This window comes from Eubalaena glacialis, chromosome 4, assembly GCF_028564815.1.
Source record: "Eubalaena glacialis isolate mEubGla1 chromosome 4, mEubGla1.1.hap2.+ XY, whole genome shotgun sequence".
Classification (NCBI taxonomy): Eukaryota; Metazoa; Chordata; class Mammalia; order Artiodactyla; family Balaenidae; genus Eubalaena; species Eubalaena glacialis.
The window spans coordinates 125,223,935-125,242,028 of NC_083719.1; the positions used below are offsets into that span (position 1 = coordinate 125,223,935).

Consider the following 18,094-nt stretch of genomic DNA (forward strand, 5'->3'; position numbering starts at 1 on the left):
AGAGAGAGCTGGTTTGTCAGATTAACTAAATCTGGAGTGGACATAGTTTCCCATTCCATCCTGGTTCTTTTTACTAGAAGGGCAAGGTCCTGGTTCAGCCCATGAATAACCCATTTTGACATAAAGTTAAAAGCTACCTGGGTGGAATCAACATCTGAAGGAAGACCAGAATTTTCTTTAAAATTAATCTGAAGTTGATTGTAATAGTCACGACAAGATTCATCAGAATTTATGTGCAAGCCTGAATTTTGTTCCAATCAGTAGGCTTTGGAAACGCCCTAAAAATTACTGGATGAAGTCTCCCACCCATTGCCTGAGCCTAATCGTATAATAAGTTAGCAGGCTGGTCTCCCAGTTGTAATTTTAGAGACTTTTCAGAATGTTGCCCAATTAGTGATTTTCATCCAATGCTGGGCTGGCCTTCATTGACAAGCATATGAACTAGCTGACATAAATCAGAGAAACTAGGTTGATAGGTCTGAATGACTGCATTAAATTCCTCAGCAAATCGGCGAGGATCTTCAGTTACTTTGGGAAAATCTTTGACTGTGGCTCACAGTTTAGCTTTAGTCCAGGAAATATAAGAAATTAAGGGTTTGTCTCTGGATCCTCAGAAAGCTTAATTTTAAAGGGACACGTTCTGATAAGTTCAGAGGCAAAGGAAGTGAGGTCAGTTTCTGAGAAAAAAGGAAGTTCAGTGAGAGAATTCGATGGGGGATCTGAGGGTATAGGGCTGTAGGTGGCCTAGAAAGAAAGGAGGAGGATGGCGCCAGAGACAGGGCTTGGGCACAAGGAATGGAGGGAGAGACACGACGGCCCTGGAGGAAGAACCAGGGGCGAAGGAGCCAAGGAGGAAGGGCCTGTGGCTTTTGGGGCCATTTTCACTTTCTTTAATCCTTTCTTTGCGTCAGTTAATCTTAAAATCTTATTTTGCAGAGAGGCAATTTTAGGCTCCTGATAAAGTTTGGAATCCTCAAAATACAAATCGAAATAGACATTCTATTTAGTTTGAGACATTTTAGAGCTATGGTAGTCCAGTTTATTTTTAAGAAGAGTAAGTTTGGGGATTTCAAAATTCCTCTTAATGGCCACTGATATTCTAAATTGCCTTTGGTTATGTTGGCTCCTTTAGTTGGAAACGCACTTGAGGAAAGACTGTGGTTTTTAAACATAAAATCAGCTCAAATCCCTGTAGGGGAGTGCCCTCAAAATACTTAGATAACTGCGGTCCCATTCTCATAAGTTTTTCTCTAGAGTAACAGAATAATTTTCAAACCACCTAAACAGTTTTCAGCTCAAACAGCTTATAGCTCAAACAGTTCAAATATCTCTAACAACCTGTAGGCCTAATACCAGCAATTTCTAAGAGAACAGTCTGGTCCTAGAGGTACCTAGCTGAAGCCTTCTCAGCTCAGTTCCCATAGAACAGCCCTCATTCCAAAAAAAAAAAAAAAAAATGGCCAAAGGCTGAACCAGTCCCAACTGGAACAATCTGATTTCAAATCAGATCGAAGTGCCAAATGAGCACATGCATATAGAACAAGGCCTTAACTAGAAAAGATGAAACCGTAAAACAGATCTCAAACAAACCCTAGAGAACTTCAAAACGCAAAGAGGGGGGAAGCTTGGATCCAGGAGAAAGACATACCTTTAAACCCCACGGCCAGGGAGAAAAGCAGTGAGCAACAATGGCTCAGTGCGGGTACTGCACCTGTTTCTCACCAGCTCTGGAGTCATTGGGGGGTCTTCTCTAAATTCCTGTATGTGCCACCAAAACGTTGACCTAAAATAAACAGACTGCCAGCTATTTCTCCAGTAAAAATGGGCTTATTTGGGATTAGAATTGCAATTTGGCGCCTGCAACCACGGCTAGCAATCCACATGCAAGTCCCTATGCAGCAAGGAGAGAAGAACCCCTTTATAGAGGGGAAAAGGAAGTTGGGAGGGCTGTAGTAAACAAAGAGTCCATGGATTTTCATTGACTGAGTTGTTGCCAGGAAAGAAGAAGAGTCTTTCTGCTTTGTGTTGGTCTCTGCTATCGTTGCAGGGCACGAGAGCTCCCTGTTCTGGTCTCCCAACTCCATTTAAATGAGGTTTTGGTTTATTAATTTTTTATACCTTTGATACATAAAAGTTTTTTTTTAAACATCTTTATTGAAGTATAAGTGCTTTACAATGGTGTGTTAGTTTCTGCTTTATAACAAAGTGAATCAGTTATACATATACATATGTTCCCATATCTCTTCCCCATAAAAGTTTTTAATTTTGATGAAGACTAATTTAATGTTTGTTTTGTGGCTTATGCCTCCAATTCTAACTTTTGAGGGGAGGTGACTTTGCTTAGTTCAATCATAGGGGAAGCTACGATGCTTAGGTGTGTGGGATTCCATTCATTGATAAGTGGTGGCAGAAGCACTTAGGAGAGAAGGTTAACTGATGTACCCAGTGTTAACACAGCTAGTAAAGAGCAGAGTTGAGACTTATACCTGATGTTAAAACCAGTAATCTTACCTTAAAAATCTCTCCAAATGACCTTCGGCTATCTAAGCTAATAAAGGAACTGAATGTGAAAAAATTAAAAAAAAAATAAAACCAGTAATCTTCACTTCTCTAATTATGCAGAGAAGAAATTATTATGGTGAACTCAAGATGATCAACTTTCTCTCAAAGAGTGGGTAGCATTTAGATAAAGAGGAGAAAGGAAGAACTTTTCTTTGTAAGGGAATCTTGTTTGTAGAAGACTTATTTGAATAGAGCAGATCAGTATGAAAAAGGAATGACAAACCCTATCCCTACCTCAACTTCTTTGTTCCATGCATTTCACCCTGATGCCTTAGGCCTTATTAGATGTCCCCAATACTTAGCAGGGTTGCTGTTATCACTAATTATGGACACAAGAGGGTGCTAAAAGATCTCTCTTCTGGTTCTTTAGGCCCAGATGTAGAACGTTCTCTTTCCTTTAATGCTCATTCCATTTTCAGAAAAGAACTTTGATTACAAAACTCAGGAAAGACTTAATAGAAATAATGAAAATACAGCATAATATCAAATGTTTAGATTTCAAGGTTAACTGAAGTATAGTTCCAGTGTCGCTGATGATTTTGTACCATTTTAGGTGAATGTAATAGAATTTCAAAGCTAGAAAGAACATTTGAGATTATCTTTCCTTTTTTCCTTCCTGCTCCCCTCCCTCCCCCCACCCCTTCCTTCCTTCCTTCTTCCTTCCAGGGACACTTTGTTAAATAGAATCTTTTCAGTTTGGAAAAAATAAGCAAAATATAAGCAGAACTGTTCTTCTTGCAATGGAGGTAGGATGCTGAAGCCCAGTCTCTGATCTTACCTTTGCCACCATGACAGGCCCGGAGGCATGTCTGTTAACCCCAAGGTGCCACATAAAAGAGTTTGGAAAATCATTGCTGAAAGTCAGGTGGTTGGCAAACTGCATTCTTGAATCAAATCCTGCCCCCTGCCTGTTTTTGCACAGCCTGTGAGCTAGTTTTTACATTTTTTAATAACAGGGAAAAAGTCAAAAGAAGAATATTTTATAATGCATGAAAATTATATGAAATTCAATTTCAGTGTCCATAAATAAGGTTTTATTGGAACACAGTGATGTTCATTCATATATATATTGCCCAAGGCTGTTTTTAATGCAATAATTGTAGAGTTGAGTAGTTGCAACGGACACTGTATCTCAGTTTCTTTAATAGATGTAAAATGATATAAGGTAATAATTATAATAAAGTATTGTTAGATTTGTAACAGATATGATATAATATGTATAACATAATAGCACAAAAAGGGGAAAGAGGGAATAGAGCTATATAGGAGTAATATTTCTATCTCACTTTGATTACATTAGTATAAATCTGAAGTAAGTTGTGATAAATTAAAATATATATAGTAAGCCCTAGAGCAACCACTAAACAAACAACAAAAGAAACCCTAAAAATGGTAAAAAAAAAATCAGTAAAGGAATTAAAATGTTACACTACCAAATATTTACTTAATGCAAAAGAAAGCAGTAAAGTAAGAATACAGGAACAAAAGGATATAAACAAATAGAAAAAAAATAATTCATATAAATTCAACTATATCAATAATAACATTAAATATGAATGGATTAAACAATCCAGTCAAAAGGCAGAGATGTCAGACTGGATTAGAAAACAAGATCCAACTACATTCTGTCTACAGGAGACACCTTTAGATTCAAAGATATGAATAGGTTAAAAGTAAAAGGATGGAAAAAGATGTAATATGCAAACAACAACCATAAAAGCTGGAGTGGCTATACTAATATCAGACAAAATAGTCTTTAGGACCGAGTATATATGGACTGCAATGCCTGAAGTGTTTACTATCCGGCCCTTTACAGAAAAAATTTGCTAACTCCTGTTCTAGATGCTTATGATGACTCACTGGGATACAGGAAAATATATTAAAGTTTTGACAACATTTTAGAAGTCTAATTATTTAGAAACTTTTTGTGTTATGTTTTATACTATATATAATATATTGGGGTTGAATGTATTTTCTTTATAAATAAATAAAATAGACATAATTTCACATGCATGTGCAGAAATGTTTTTCTGATCGAAGTGTATAATCAAGTACTTTTCGAAACCACTCTAGTCTAACTGTATTGTTTTACTTGGGGAAAAAATAAAATCCAGAGTGATGAAATGATTGTTCAAGATCCCAGAGCAAGTTATTGGCAGATAAGCTACAGGCTCCTTGCCCCTTTCACTGCCCACCACATCTTTTGCTGTCCTCCAGCTTGGGGTTTCTGAAGTAAGGCTCACCTGTGGTGACTTCAGATTCTCTCTAGCACTAGACCTACTACTATGTAATACGTTCACAAACCTTTTTCCTAGTCTTTTAGTGAACCTTGGTATGTGCTGGCCATGTGAGTGCTCTTTGGGCTCAAGCAAGAGGTTGAGGCATACCCTAAATTCATCCCAAATATCTTCCCTGAGCTTGTACATATCTCGTAGACATATGAAGTAGAAATCTGCACACATACTGCATGGTACAAATATCCTTTGCTTTAGGAATGTGGTGTCAGGAACAAGATAAGAAAAGTTTCTGTAGTTGACTTTGGACTTCACTAGTTGGGATGACGCAGCTTATTTAGGAAAGTCACAAGTCAAGAGGGACACACACAAAAAAATTGTGCACATTCAAAAGGAGGTCCAGGATAATGAAAAATAAGAAACACCATGTCTGTGAAGAAGAGTAGAAGAAACTGGGTGGTAACTTTGCTCAAAGATGTCTCAGGTGCCCAAATAATTATCTTCAAGTATCTTAATGACTGTCCTGGAAAAGGAGGAACTTAGCTGTTTCATAAGCCCAGATCTAGGACCTATGGTAGAATTTGCTGGGATTTAGGCTTGGGTTCACTAGCTGGAGATGTCCAATGATGAACTGGGTGTCATATAGACTTTGACATCAGAGAGAAGTGAGAATAATTCCTGGCTTCATCTCTTATTGCCTATTTGACCCTGGGGATTATGGTTATGGAGAAGAATAATATATTGCAATATTGTATGTATAGCCCTCTTTTTTCCCTCTCCTACATGTCCTTGAACCTCATGCAGCCAACTGCCAGTTTATACTGTCAGGATTTTGAAATTCAAGGCTGAGAGAATAGTTTGAGAAAAGGGATTCTGAGTCTGGCTTTTAGAATCTAAGGCCAGAATGTCTGGAAGGAAGTAGAACACAAAGTATATGCTGAAATCGTAGGTTTGGAAATATAAAGTAGGAGTTACACAGCACTGCCCACTAAGACCAAAAAACAATTCCATGGGCTGGAAGTTAATGTGTGGAGGAAAGACAATGTTGAGGGAGGAGACTGGTGGAGCCTAGCCTGCCTGGGACTCAACATACCTAAGGGAACTAGGGGGAGAGCTGTGGAACTGGCACTAAGACTCATCAACTACCAATAGAGAGACACCATCTATCACAAGGTGGGAGTCAGATCATTAATGGATATCATGGGATCACATTAGGCATTTGGACCAGTGTCGTAAATCGTCAATGCCATACAGCTGTCCTCATTACATCTTGTAAAGACCTCCTAATGAAACACTAGCAGAGTGCTGGTCATTGTCCTATGAGAGTTGCAGCTCTTTGGGACCAAAACTTTGCTCAGCTCTCTTCTACTTTCCCTGTGTGGAAACAACTCTTATTCACTAGATATATTCTAAGGTGTTGCTTTGATGACAGGATGTCTCCTGAACACCTGTAGGAGGAGAGATCGTGTGGAAGGGAATCCTCACATCGGTACCTTGGTAGGAATGAATAGAACTGGTTTGAGATCCTGCCTGCTGCAACCCAGTTGCATTAAAAACAGCAATTCCAGTTACATGTTAACCATACTTTTACCTTTCCATGTGGTTACAGTTAACTTTCCTAGACCTTTTTTGCTGTTGTTGTAAATTATAACATTAATAATTATTTTATAAGTTTGCTCTGAGGTTAAATGAGATAATGCATAAAAATATTAGCACATTGATTGTCTTAGGATATGTTCAATAAATGGAAGCTGTTAGTATTATTCAAGAGGTGATGAGATCATAATCCCTTTAAGTGTTCTTATGAAATTGAGGGACCACTTGGTGTTTATGTGGTAAGGACATTAACATTTCTGAATGTGATAGTGGTCTCAGAGACTCATTTGTCAGTTTAGATCCAGTGTTTTTCTACCTGCTGTGCATGGGCTAGTACAGACTGGCTGTATAGCATAGCCTCAGATAGTGTTAAAATATACATAAGTCTGGGCCCAAATCCAGATAATCTGATTTAGTAGATCTAGAGAAAGGCTCAAGATTCTGTTATTAACAAGATGTTTCCTTCTGGAGGCTCTAGGAGAGAATCCATTTCCTTGCCTTCTTCAGGTTCTAGAGGCTACCCACATTCTTTGGTTCACTGCCCTACATCACTCCAACTTCTCCATCCATTGACAAAGCTCCCTTTCTGACTCTGACCCTCCTACCTCCTTGTTATAAGGACCCTTATAATTACATTGGATCCTCCAGGATATTCTAGGGTTATCTTTCCATCTCAAGATTCTAAACTTAATCACATCTGCAAAGTCTCTTTTGCCATGTAAAGCAACATATTCACAGATTCTAGGGATTAGGATGTAGATACCTTTGGGGGGGGGTCATTACTCTGAAAATCATAGAGGATAATGTTTTATTGGACTGTCAGCTACACGAGAAATCCCTAGATGACTTCATTCATTCCCACCTAGTAAGTCCATGTGTTGGGGGATTTTTCTTCTACACTACCACCCCTGTAAGTATCTATTTCTTTGGTATACAAGTGTCCCAGAAGGCTGATTTAGACTTGACAATTCTATATTTAGGTACACCCTAAAGGTATGCAAAATTCCAATATAAATGTGGAAACTACTCTGGAGCAGCAGAATATCTTTACTTCTTTAGAGTGTTGGTTCCCACAATGCACAGAAATGCTTTGAGTTCACTCTGGGGAAAACTGGTCTCTGAAATCTTAATGCAGAATTGAAATGCAGCCATGCAAGACCTTACGTGGCTAAAAGAGACCATAGATAATAATTCTGTGAGTTTGCCACTCTAGTCTCTTCAGCAGCAACCATGCTCATTCATTGGTCTCTACAGTTTTCTTCAATCACCCCAAAGGACGTGATAACGTTATTGATCTCTTCCTTTACCAGCCACAGTACCTTAATGCAATTCAGATGATGTGTCCACATATTCTCCGCTATTTGACCACAGCAGTCATAACAAACAAAGATGTTTGAAAACGCCGGCAGGTGCTAATAATCTGGTCAAAGTTATTCAACAGGATTCTTACACATATAAAAAACCCATTACAGAGTTTGTTGAGTGCTTATATGTTAATTTTGACTTTTATGGGGCTCAGAAAAAGCTGAAGGACTATGAATCAGTGCTAGTGAATGATTTCTTCTCAGTGGCTTGTCCCGAAGAGTCCATTGAAAATACCCGTCTCTTTGTATTTGAGACTTTTTGTTGCATTCATCAGTGTATCAGCATTAACATGTTGGCAGATAAACTGAACATGACTCCAGAAGAAGCTGAAAGGTGAATTGTAAATTTGATTAGAAATGCAAGACTGGATGCCATGATTGATTCTAAATTAGGTCATGTGATTATGGGTGACAGTGCAGTCTCACCCTATCAGCAAGTGATTGAAAAGGCCAAAAGCCTTTCATTTAGAAGCCAGATGTTGGTCATGAATATTGAGAAGAAACATAATCAGAATAGTAGGTCAGAGGCTCCTAACTGGGCAAGTCAGGACTTTGGCTTCTACTGAAGAACTGTGCAGAAAAAATATAAAAACTATAAAAGAAAGGTGAAATAATAAAACCATTATATAAACATGAAACATTTTGGAAACAATTAACATAATGAGTATAAATTTTGGAGAATTTGAATAAAATTGGCTGTTTTTCATTAAAACAAAATACTTGACAATTCTAGGGTATGCTGGATGGGAACAGAACAATCTTAAGGGTCAAGGTATAAATGGCTATCACTCCTGCTTGATGATCAGTGTGCCAGATGCTAACTTCTGTCAAAGGAAGGAACTCATCATAGCTCCTCAGTCCAGTCAGCATATAAGACTCATGTTTGAAGGCAGTAGCTTCTGTCCCTGGGCCCTAGCTACATATGATCATGCTCAGATGGACACTGGCCATTCCCTGGATATTGACTCAATACTTCTTATGTTCTTATGGTCTCTCTGGCGACGTCTCCTCATTCTTTGTCCAACTGTCTTCTAAGTCTCTCTTATCTTTTTCTTCTCAGCCTTGGGAACCCATCCTTTGCCTTAAGGTAATTTTTCTCTTATCATTTATATCATAATCATATCATATATTCTCTCAAAATCTCATGTGTCTGTAGCTGAGTCATAATATGTAGGTTGCTAAACTCAAAACCAGCAACCAACTCTCTTTGCTTTCTTCTGTCAGTTCGCCTCCAAGGCAATTATGGAGAATGCTTAGCTGATTGAATGTGGGAAGGAACAAGGAATGAAGCAAATTCTGGAAACAAACAATTAATATTTCAAAATATTATCCATCTTCATAATTTTTAATATTTGTTCCAACATTGAAATTCAAAGATACAATTCCTAAGTCCAAGGCTAGTGCTTGTTTCTACTAAACCACACCCCGTTGTGTTGCCTTTAGCTCATTCATTTCAATAGCTTTTTCAACAACTCCAAGACCTTGGATTTCCAAATTGGCATATTTCCCCTTCACCGGGACACCTCCCACTCTTTCTAAATCTGCATTCTCACTGTGGTGAGAGCATCCTGCTCTCTAGCTCCTGAGAAAGGCTGAATAACAAGAGATCTGCACCACCCTCTCTTAAGCTGCTGGTCTGCCTTTTCACAATTTCAGCAAACTGTCTCTGACTCAGCTCTCTGTCTGCCAGGCAAAGGACTTGTAGAAAACATCTCCTACTCCTTCTCTTCTTCCAAGGAGTACAGGATTAACAGATTAGCATGTAGTACACCTCAGCACAGGGCAGCTCCTTTTCAGTTTGTTTGTCTGGTATTAAAAGAGGATGGCAACTAGCTTAAGGTCTGAATGAGTTCCTTCCCACAGATACCTGCCCACCCTCTAATACCCAGGTACACAGCAAGAATGTGGACTCTGCTGGCCGTTCGACTGGTCCAGCTTCCTTAATGCAAGTGGCTGCTTGTCTAACTCTGTCTCACCATTCCAGCTCTTTTCTTTCAATATTATAATGAAATAATCGGTACAGAGAGGCAGCCAAGATTTGTGTGTAAGTTACTCTGTGTTTGCATCAGAAAAAATGTGGATGGAGTCCCAGTTCTGCTACTTACTAATTATGTGACCTTGGGCAAGTTATTTAACTTCCTCAATCTTCTATCTGCTCCTCTGTAAAATGAGACTGAAGGCACCCACATCACTGGATTGCTAAAAGGATTAAATAAAATAAAAATAGGTAAAACACTTAATGTCATACCTGGTACATGTTGCTCCATAAATGACAGTCATAGTTATATTTTATTTTATTTAATAAAGATGTGCTGAAAAATACCATGCTTGGTACTATGGAAGTAGGAAAAGAAGGAGACATGGTCCCTGTCTGCAAAGAACATTGCAGACTAATGGGAGAGAGAAAATATCAAAGTAAGCAAAAGGAATGGGTGAAGGAGAGGTAAAGTTATGGGGAAAGAACTGAATGAAGATGAAGTTAGACCTACGCAGCATGGAGGAGGGTCCAGAGGGAAACTTCATTGCAAAGGTGTGGGAAAGGCCGCCTTGACATAAAGTTCCATCCTGCGGGCAACAGCCTTTCCCTATGTTTCTGAGATTCTCTTATTCAACAGTGCCATATCATGACCATGAACATGTATGCCTCTATTATTCTGTACTTCTTGGATACCCATGGGTGAGTTAGGGGTCTCTAGGAAAATGAACAAAGAAACATTTCTTTCTTCCTCATCCACCTGTCTTTCCCTTATACCGCTGTGATTGTCTGGGTCATTTTTAGAAAGCTTAGATTTTTTTTTTTTGACTGGATGGCAGTTCAGTCACAGGTAATTTCCTGGGCAGATTTTAGCCAACTCTAAAATTTAAAATGAAAATGAACTGAAGTGTATGTATGCCAAACTGAATGCATGTATGCCTTCTCTACACTAGATAAAGCATGCAGATTGTCTGAATGCCTGACCAGATTGTCATCACATGTGTGGGCTGAATAGTACATTGGGAATTGGCTGGGTCATTCTTCAACTGACTAGCCCAAAAGTTACAAAATTCTCCTGCTCCCCAAATGTCATAAGGAGGTAGTGGAGTACTAAAAAGAGGCTCAGAGCACCTGTATTCTAGTGTTAACCCAACGGTGATAATTGTATGTAACATCAGGCTAATTTTCTTGATTTCTTTCTCAATAAGCAAAATAGGTGAAATAACCCCTGCTGATGGCTCTGTAGAGCACGAATGTAATTTTGTTTTCAGAATCTGATACTTCTTATAAAATGGTAAGAAATGATAATTTCTGCTTGAACCACTTTACCCTGTTGTTGGGGAAATCAGACTATAGAAAGGAAAACATTGTATATATGTACATCTTCTTTATCCATTCCTCTGTCAATGGGCATTTAGGTTGTTTCCATGTCTTGGCTATTGTGAATTGTGCTGCTATGAGCATAGCTGCTATGAGCATAGGGGTGCATGTATCTTTTTTAATTATAGTTTTGTCCGGCTATATGCCCAAGAGTAGGATTGCTGGATCATATGGTAATTCTATTTTTAGTTTTCTGAGGAACCACCATACTGTTCTCCATAGTGGCTGCACCAATTTACGTTCCCACCAGCCTTGTAGGATGGTTCGCTTTCGTCCACACCCTCTCCAGCATTTGTTAGTTGTAGACTTTTTAATGATGGTCATCATTTGCTGTACAGCAGTAATTAACACAACATTGTAAATCAGCTATACTTCAAGAAAAAAAAGAAAAGAAAACATTTTGGCAACTTTGTCTCCAAGGCTGGCTTTTAAATGTCTGAGAAGATTGACGATGTTCCCATTAAGATTTCTATAGATTGGTCATTTCCTGTTCTTCCCGCCTTGCATGACAAGAATTCTGGGTGTCTGATTTCCCTCCTAAGTTGGTCCCTCTAGGCTGGTGAATGGGTTGTTATCATCCACCACATATACATCTATCAGGTCATTCATCAGCCTCAGGTTTGCAATTGTAGTCGAGAGAAAATAGGAAATGAACTCTCTTCCGAGATTTGAGTTTCTCAGAACAAGGCATTTTGTAAATATGATAACCACATTTCAGTGTTCTTAAGTCATTCTAATGACTTCTCCTCGCACTTGGAATAAAACCCAGACTTGTTACTGAAGACTGCCAGCACTCGCATGCTTTTGCGCTGGCCTACTTTGGGCAATGCACATTATGATCTAGTCACATGGGCCTTCTTTCTCTTCTTCATACATGCCAAACCCACTCCTGCCCCAGGGCTTTTGCTCCTACTCTTTCCTCTGCCTGCAAAGCTTTTCCCCTAGATCTTCACATGGCTGGCTCTCATTCCTTCTTCCCTATTCCTGTCTCAACACAAATCTCACTTCCTCAAGGAAGCCTTTTCTGATCATGCTATCTGAGGTCCACCCCCTGCTCCACCCACATCACCATCTCATTCCTTTATAGCTCTTATCACAATCTGCAATTGAATTATACATTGTTTCATTCACTTGTTTACTCTGTATCTTCTCAGTAGAATGGAACCCATTTTTCCAGGGTGATATTCCAAATATTTAACAACCAGTATCACATGGCACTGATCAATCAGAATTGACCCTGGCCAAAGTCCTGGGACAGGGTCCAGGAGGCCCCCTAACCTGCCCTCCGACCTTTAAATTGTTGGTGTGTGGGGAGGCCCAGGATTCCTGAGGGAGGGGTTGGAGTAGATAAGCAATGCATGTTAATTAGCAATGCATATTAACTAAGCAATGCATGTGAACTATGTGCCCATTATTGTGGAAATATTTCAGTATCTTAGCAATCAGTATGACCATTAGTTTGTACTGTTTGAATATCAACCCTACTTGTCTCCTATATTCAACACTATTTCCCAGGCCTGGAACAGTGACTAGCATATAACAATCCCTCACATGGTGACTTACTTGACTATCAAGTGTTGTCCACATATGCTTTCTCTAACTTGATATTTTCTAAAAGAGCTATAAGGCGGCCTGGGTTCAAAGGTCACTCATAGGGTTAAGTAATGGTGTATTGAGGCCGTGTGGTCTACTTTAATGATAACTAATGTCTGTAACTCTTCACAGTTTACAAAAATCTACATGTCACTTGTCCATTTTATCTCCACAACCATGCCGGGAGGCTGGCAAAACAAGACATATTCATTTCTCCGTTGAGTAAACTCAGACTCCTATAAATCAAGTGATTGCCAAAGGGTAGGCAGAGCTGTGAAATAGTTCATGTCTTCTGGGCTGGGACATGTTCTTTCCAGCTGGGTATGTATTCCGTCCCCAGCCCTGGGTAGATCTGAACCTGAGCACAGAAGCAGCTACTGGATGTAGGCTCTACATCTAGGGTTGTATATGCCCTTATATAATAACAACTGTGGCTGTTTTACAAATAGGGTAGTTCAAGCAAGAGTGACCAGCCTAAGAGGGTCTAGAGGAACCTAGAAACCCTGTCCAAGAGTTGGAGGAACAGGAAATGACCAACCTGGAGAAGTCTTCAGGGAGATATAATCTTCTCAGATGCTTGAAAACCAGTCTTAAAGACAAGATTGCCAAGACTTTTTCTCTGCAAGCTCACAGGGCAGAGTTAATACCAACAGTGAAAAATAATTGCAAAAATCAAGTTTTTGATTCAAAAATACATATTTACAAAAAGAGAAGTAATATAGCCTAGAACAATGTTTACCAAAATACAGTGTATTTTCTTAGCACAAAATGGTGCTAAGATGTTTTTATTTAGGACATGATTGAACATTTTGAAAATTTTCATTAGTTCTGAGTTTATTTTAGTACATACTAGGGAAAATATATAACTAGTAGACAAATTTTGTGATTTCAGATATATAAGAAGTGGTTAAAGTAGATATTTTACATTTTTAAAAAATGAAACAAAATCATTTAAAGAGAAATTTTTGGTGCATAACAGCAAAGGTGATTTTCAGACATGTACAAATGAAATGATAGATGAGTGATTGAAGTTTGTGAAAATCATATTCTTTGAAACTAGCTCTATCACTTTTCATGGACTTGGAAATATTCTTAACATTATGATTCTTAACATTATAATTTCCTCATCTGTTTAATAAGTTTGTGGCAAGGATTAATAGTTCAATGCATGGAAAGTATTCAGCATAGTTTGGCATATAGTGAGAACTGCATAAATGTTAGCTATTGTTTTTATTTTTATCAACAACAATGAGAACTATTGAACCATGGGCAGGTACCTTGTGAAGCAGAAAGCTCCTCATCATGGAAGGTATGTAAACAGGACTAGGCAGGCATTTGTCAGGGATGCTGCAGGGGAGATTCCTATGTGGGTGGGAGCTCAGCTAGAACTTTGAGGTCATTCCAGCTGGGAGATTTCTGTGAGTCTGCCTTTTAGTGAATTCCAGGATGCAAGAGAGACTTGCAACTAGAGTTTTCCTACTACATGTTGGGAGGAAACTTAAGGTACTGCTCAACAGGACTCAAAGAGCCATTGCTCGGTGAGCACTATTGTTGGCCTTTTCACAACCCACGTCACTGTCAAGGAGAGCTGTCAGAGAACAACACAGCTATTGTCCCATAGTTCTTGCCCAACCAGGAAAAATACCCATTCTGTCCTCACAACTGTGGGAAAGGCTGTGAGCATTTCTCATGGGTACAGAGAGGACCCATCCATCCTGTCTAACCCTCAACTGGAACCTGGCCTTTACCCAGTAGTGACTGCTGACAGGCAATCAGGTCCACCTTGAGAGCTCGAGCTATGGGACACTCTTCTTTAAACAAGCTGAAGCATGTTTCTCTGTAGCTTTCACCCACTTGTCCTCGTTTCATCACCTTCAACCACAAAGAACAAGCCTCCCCATTGCCTCCAATGGGAATCCTTCAGAAGGCTGCAGGCTGATGGAGTGTTTGCCCTGTTGTTATTGATTTCCATGCCATTCTTCATTGTTCCCACAGATACACTGTTTCTGTCAAGCATAGTCATTGACATCATGTTCTAATATAATTTGTCTCTGTCCTTTTTTGAAGGCAAAAGATTGTGGAATCTGGGCCCCTTTTTCTTTATAAAGGGAGATGCTCTCAGTAGCAGTTCAGTTACACAGGATCCAGTAACTGTACTTATATGATGCTGTTAATGACAGATCATGGTGTATCTGGTGCTCTTTAGAGGTCTGGCCCCCCCTTTTTTTTTTTTTTAATATATATATATTTTTAAATTTATTTTATTTATTTATGGCTGTGTTGGGTCTTCGTTTCTGTGAGAGGGCTTTCTCTAGTTGTGGCAAGCAGGGGCCACTCTTCATCGCGGTGCGCGGGCCTCTCACTGTCACGGCCTCTCTTCCTGCGGAGCGCAGGCTCAGTAGTTGTGGCTCACGGGCCTAGTTGCTCCGTGGCATGTGGGATCTTCCCAGACCAGGGCTCGAACCCGTGTCCCCTGCATTGGCAGGCAGATTCTCAACCACTGCGCCACCAGGGAAGCCCCCTGGCCCCCTTTTGAACTCTGCAAAGGATCCTAAGAGATCTCCTCTAGGTCTGCTGCCCTAATTTGCATATGCAAATGACTGAGGATTCTAATGTCTAATTCAAATGGCATTGCTCTCCTGAGTTCCAGGATCACGTACAGCAGCTTGCTGGATATCTATGCATGAGTATCTTACAGGTGTTTTAATCTCACCAAGTTCAAAATTGAACCCATCCATTTTCTCTCTATGCCCCATCTCTGCAATAAGGATAGTAATAGTGTTTACTTCACAGTTCTAAGGATTAAATGAATGAATGTGCATAAAGCACTTAGGATAGTAACTGATGAATTTACTTATGTATATTGCTATTATTGGAGGATATAAGAAAACAAATAAAATATAATATGTTGAAGACTGAATGGTTATGCGGAAAAAAATGAAACAAGACAGATTGAGAAGTGTTGGTAGGAACAGGGAGATGCCACAGGGCAGTTTTGGAAAAACGATTATATGTTCCTCAGTGATCTTCTTTGGGAAATAAATGTCTGAAGAAATTCTTGGTATGTCCTTTAACATCGGTCATTCTGAGTCTTTTTAAAGATGATCAGAATGCTCAGCATGAGGGGCCTTGTCTCCTATAGCTGAAGTCACTTCTAGCTTCAGGATTTCTCCTCAGAGGAAGTGAGTTCATGATGAGATTAATTTCTAAGGAACAAGGATTGCATCAGGAGATGGCAACAGCCTGGTTTGTAATGGTTTATGCAAGTCAGGTGCCGACTTGCTGCCGAGAGGGATCTTGTGAACCTGGAAGGGTGATTGGTTAGGCACGACACGTAGAACATCACTACTCAAAGTGCAGTCTGCAGACTGGTGCTGGTCCTCAAACTGTTACTGATCTGCATGTGATAATTGTAGGATTGGGAATAAGCATTTAAACAGCTGTTTATCAGTCTTATAGAGTGGCTTTACGTCTGTTAAATCTACCAGTAGAGAAATGTAGACTCATATTTGTCATATGCATGGTAAGGGACTTGGGTTATTTGTGGATTTTCGTATTCATGAGGAGTCCTAGAACCAATCCCCCACAGAAATGGAGGGTTGGCTGTGTATGTTTCATTTAATTTAAAGCATTGTGATGCATAGAAAACAAACAAGAAGAAAGAAAAGAAGTTGGTTCTCTATAACTAATTGTTTGAAAGTGCTGAGGCGGTGTGGAGCCATGGGTTCTAGCCCTGCTCTGACACCAACTCATATGAGACCCTCGGCATCTCATTCTCCTTTGGGAATTACTTTCCTCATCCATGGATTAAAGGTCTTAGAATAGCTGATTTTTAGTTTCCATTTTAGCTTCACAGATGCCATAATCCCAAGAATCTTTAAAACATTTTTTTTAAATAAAAATTGACTGAGTAAATCTCCATTGCTTGATTTCAAGCCAAATAATCCTTCTTTTTGGTAAAAACCTAACTACAGCATAGATTCTTTTTTTTTTTTTAACATCTTTATTGGAGTATAATTGCTTTACAATGGTGTGTTAGTTTCTGCTTTATAACAAAGTGAATCAGCTATACATATACACATATCCCCATATCTCCTCCCTCTTGCATCTCCCTCCTTCCCACCCTCTCTATCCCACCCCTCTAGGTGGTCACAAAGCACCGAGCTGATCTCCCTGTGCTATGCGGCTGCTTCCCACTAGCTATCAGTTTTACATTTGGTAGTGTATATATGTCCATGCCACTCTCTCACTTCGTCCCAGCTTACCCTTCCCCCTCCCCATGTCCTCAAGTCCATTCTCTACGTCTGCATCTTGATTCCTGTCCTGTCCCTAGGTTCTTCAGAACCATTTTTTTGTTTTTTTAATTCCATATACATGTGTTAGCATACGGTATTTGTTTTTCTCTTTCTGACTTACTTCACTCTGTATGACAGTCTCTAGGTCCATCCACCTCACTACAAATAACTCAATTTCGTTCCTTTTTATGGCTGAATAATATTCCATTGCATATATGTGCCACATCTTCTTTATCCATTCATCTGTTGATGGACACTTAGGTTGCTTCCATGCCCTGGCTATTGTAAATAGTGCTGCAATGAACATTGTGGTACATGACTCTTTTTGAATTATGGTTTTCTCAGGGTATATGCCCAGTAGTGGGATTGTACAGCATAAATTCTTAATGCTTTTCTTCAGATCCCCATTAGAAACATATTTTTTTCTTTGGGTGGTTATCTCTCAATCTGTCACTTTTCATTGCAAAGATCTCTTTGTCTTGCAGCACTCAGATTTTCCCCATGAATTCAAATATTTTATAGGAAAAATTTTCTCTGCTGAGTGTTCATAGACTGATGATCTTCTTGAATTTGCCAAGAGTCCCTCTGAGGATGTTCTCTGAATAAAATCTAACCAGCATTATAAGGAGTTTGGATTTTATTCTAAGACTGAGGAGAAACCATAAGATGGTGCTAAGAAGGGGAGTGACATAATATAATTTATGTTTTCAAATATCACATTGGCTGATCTTCGGTGATTAGATTGTAAGGGTGCAAGACTATATACAAGAATAGTTTGGCGGCTCTTGCAGTAGTGTAGGCAGGCCATATGGTGGTTTGGCCTATGGGACGTAAAAAATAGGTCATGTTTTCTAGCTTGTTTACCAGCCTTGGCAGTGCCGTGTTGTGGAATTGCTTATAAATCCTGTAAGTGGCTTTTCTTAGCTGGATTGAGATCATAGGTTTTTTTATGGGGTTACAGGTAGTGGTTTGTAGGAGTTAACATTAATTCACAAGAAGTCCTATCTTGGAATTATTGCTGAATGTCCTATTCATATGAGTGTATGGAATCAGAAAATGTGCAGGCATTGAATAACTATAGATGCAGTGTTTCAG

At 39.3% G+C, this 18,094-nt stretch overlaps 1 pseudogene; it reads left to right on the top strand.

The window, feature by feature from the left end:
- The first annotated feature begins 763 nt into the window (after positions 1-763).
- On the top strand, positions 764-8,322 carry LOC133090580 (eukaryotic translation initiation factor 3 subunit E-like; annotated as a pseudogene).
- The last annotated feature ends 9,772 nt before the right edge of the window (positions 8,323-18,094 follow it).